The sequence below is a fragment of the Dipteris shenzhenensis genome, unplaced genomic scaffold (genome assembly GCF_047967505.1).
Source record: "Dipteris shenzhenensis isolate YYH24624 ecotype China unplaced genomic scaffold, Dip_SZ_1.0 scaf0435, whole genome shotgun sequence".
Classification (NCBI taxonomy): Eukaryota; Viridiplantae; Streptophyta; class Polypodiopsida; order Gleicheniales; family Dipteridaceae; genus Dipteris; species Dipteris shenzhenensis.
In genome coordinates, this window is record NW_028239741.1 from 30,001 (window position 1) to 34,080 (window position 4,080).

Genomic DNA, 4,080 nt, shown 5'->3' on the forward strand with positions numbered 1-4,080 from the left:
ACCACTCGAAGACCCAAAGCTTTCTTCGAGACTTCATGAACCTCGCGTACACCCTAACTCTCATTATAGGAAGAAGCAGTAATGATAGCAATCCCTTTTGCCTTCTCGGATAGAGCCTACGAATCGGGGGGGGGGCTGGTGTGGAAGATCTCGGTCATGGTTGATCTTGGTCGTGATTGATCGCCCCCCCCCCAACCCCAAGATGCATATCGATCGATCACCAATCACTAGTTTCTATTTCTCCTTTTCCGGAAAACATAGTAGAATAGTCACAGGATACTTATAGAGGTATAAGGAATATCTTGGAAAGGAGAAGAAAAAAACTCTTAGGAGACAAGAGAAACGAAGGCAGTTAGCAGTAGAATAATACCAATCATCAATCCGAATGAATAAGAAGATACTCTCCCGCCCATGGAACCCCACGATCCGTATCGATATCAATAATTGCAGGCGGGTGGAGGATCCATAAACTTGAATCCATAAATGGAATGAATGAGTCTACGGGGGGAAAGTATGGATAAGGGGTGAAAAATGAAGAAAAAAGGGGAAAGAGAACGTGAGGGGGAGGGGGGGGGAAGTGGGGGATAGTCGGGATGAAGAAAATGAATCGGAGCTTTGCGAAACGAAAGTAGCAGTTTATGGAAAGGGTGGAATTGGTAAGTCAACAACAAGTTGTAATATATCAATAGCTTTGGCGAGACGCGGAAAACGGGTATTGCAAATTGGATGTGATCCGAAACATGATAGTACTTTCACCCCCACGGGATTCTTGATACCTACCATTATAGACACTTTGCAATCGAAGGATTACCACTATGAAGATGTGTGGCCTGAGGATGTCATTTATAAGGGTTATGGCGGAGTGGATCGTGTTGAAGCAGGGGGACCACCTGCGGGAGCTGGTTGTGGGGGATACGTAGTGGGAGAAACGGTTAAATCATCGAAAGAATCGAATGCTTCTTATGAATATGATACTACTCTATTCGACGTTTTAGGGGACGTAGTCCGTGGAGGTTTTGCCGCTCCATCGAATCATGCGGATTATTGCATTATTATCACGGATAATGGATTCGATGCCCCTTTTGCAGCAAATCGTATTGCTGCGTCGGTTAGGGAGAAGGCACATACCCACCCATTGCGATTAGCAGGTTTGGTGGGGAATCGGACATCTAGGAGAGATCTCATTGATAAACATGTAGAAGCCTGCCCGATGCCTGTGCTGGAAGTGTTGCCTCTCATTGAGGACATTCGGGTCTCGAGGGTGAAGGGGAAAACATTGTTTGAAACGGCTGAATGTCAATCAGATCTCAATTATGTTTGTGATTTCCATCCCAATGTGGCGGATCAGATATTGTCTCGACCAGAAGGGGTTGTGCCAAGGGAAATTCCAGATAGAGAATTATTCAGTCTGCTCTCCGATTTCTATCTGAATCCCGATGGTGGGGGGCAGAGGAATGCCCAGCAAACTCAACAGGATATTCTGCTTGATTTTACGATGATTCGAAACCGAAACTGCAAATTTCTTGTATGTGTACCCTTTCTGAGGAAACCCTTTCACGAAGACTCCCGAAACTCTCACTTTTGAATGTGAAACCGGAAATTATCACACTTCTTGCCCCATTAGTTGTGTGGCTTGGTTATATCAAAAGATCGAAGACAGCTTTTCCCCAGTGGTAGGTACAAAGACTTGTGGTTATTTCTTACAGAACGCTCTTGGAGTTACGATCCTTGCGGAACCTCGTTATGCAATGGCAGAGTCGGAAGAGGGGGACGTCTCGGCCCAATTAAATGATCAAGGGGAATTGGAGAGAATTTGTATCCAAATAAAACGAGATAGAAACCCTAGTGTCATTATTTGGATTGGCACATGTACCACGGAAATAACAAAGACGGACCTAGAAGGCATAGCACCCAAGCTAGAAAACGAACTTGGAGTACCAATTGTAGTTGCGCGGGCCAATGGATCGGATTATGCTTTTACTCAGGGAGAGGATACTGTATCAGCTGCCACGACGCATCGGTGTCCGGAATTTGACATATCTAGACACGAACAGAAACAGGATTTAGTTGGGGGTGTTGACACTGCGACGACGGAAGCGGGGGGGGCTAATCCGGAGGGACGGAAATTAAAGAATCATGCTTCAGTTCTTTTTGGATCTCTAACTTCAACTGTAGCTTCTCAACCGAATCCGGAATCGAAACGTCAATCCATTCAGGTATCGGGGTGGTTACCCTCCCAGAGATATACTGAACTTCCATCATTAGGCAAGGGAGTGTATGTTTGCGGCGTGAATCCCTCTCTGAGCCGTACAGCGACGACTCTGATGCGGCGTCGTAAATGCCAGTTAATTGGAGCACCTTTTCCTATTGGTCCTGATGGGACGCGTGCTTGGATAGAAAAGATTTGTTCCGCCTTTAATATGGAACCTCAGGGTTTGAAGGAGAGGGAGGATGAGATATGGAAGAGTCTGAGAGACTATCTTGAGATAGCAGCTGGTAAATCTATATCTTTTACGGGAGATAATCTATCAGAAATTTCTATAGCAAGATTCCCAATTCGCTGCGGAATGGTTGTCTACGAAACAGGTATTCCCTACATGGATAAACGATATCAAGCTGCCGAGCCATCTTTCTCACGAGATACTTGCAAAGAGATGGGTACACTCATGCCACGGATCGTGGAAAAACCGGATAATTATAACCAGATACAGCGTATGCATGAATTAAAACCTGATTCAGCAATTACTGGAATGGCTCATGCCAATCCTTTAGAAGCAAGAGGTATTGATACAAAATGGTCTGTCGAGTTCACCTTTGCCCAAATCCATGGATCCACTAATGCGAGGGATGTGCTTGAACTTGTTACTCGTCCCCTACGGCGTAATAATAATCCGGGGCGTCTGGGTTGGAGTAACCTGTCGAAGCAGATGGTAACAAATCACTAAATTATAGAATTATTGGGTGACGGGAAGTGACCATTGAGGGAAATGCATAGAGACGTCTCCAAATTCTTAATCATGGGATTCTGTCTCCTCATGATTAAGAAATCCATCGACTCCTTTCCGAAGGAGTTGCTGTGCTAGCTACGGGAGTGGTACGGAGAGGTTGCCGGCACTCTACGGGAAAAAAAAAAAACTGAAAAATATGGGAAGGAAATAATTATGAACGTAGAAAGCGTTCAAATGTCGTTGTATCTACTGCAGGTTTCGCTGCTTACTCGGGTGAAGGTGGCAGGTCCACCTATAATATTCGGACTATATTATGGATTACTAACAACATTACCCGTTGGACCCTCCCAAATACTATCCATAAGAGCTTTTCTTTTGGGAGGGAATCTTAGTGGTACCGTCGCTTTGAGTGGTTTGATGATGGGATAGCTACTAATATTTCTGTCAATATTCTGTTCACCTCTATATGCATTGATAGTGAAACCACATGTTGTAACTGTCCCAATAGTACCATACATGTTATTTTACTGGTTCCGAACCAAGGATTTACCGGATTATCGAACTCTACGTCCGACCAATTCACTCAGTGACTTTCGAATCGGTAATATATTCTTGGATAGTTTCATTTTCCAGATTTTAAATCCAATTCTTTTACCAAGTCCCGTATTGGCGAGACCAATTCACCTATTTATTTTTCGATATAGCAACAACATAACATTTCTGATTAGTAGTTTCGTGGGTTGGTCACTCGGTCATATGTCATTCAGCTACTTGTCCAGATTACTTCTGGTTCGCGTAGAATATGATTCACCCATACTCTACCTGCTGATGAAACGCGTCATTTACAAAACTTTTAGTATTGTTGTTCTCATTAATGTACTGGTTTATTTGGGTAAGGCTCCAGTACCTCTCTTCACCAAGAATTTTGAAGACGAACTTGTCTTGCTCGATAACAATCTCCGGGAGTTGTCAGATTCGATGCTATGGATTTTCAAGTCGTGGCCCACGTCCTTGTTCGACCCATACAAACCAAATCGTCCTTTACGATATATAGAGAATAGCCGATTCGGCGGCGATAGCTTAGTGAAGAAGCAAGTATCAAATCACTTTTTCAGCAAATGTTTGACTAGTG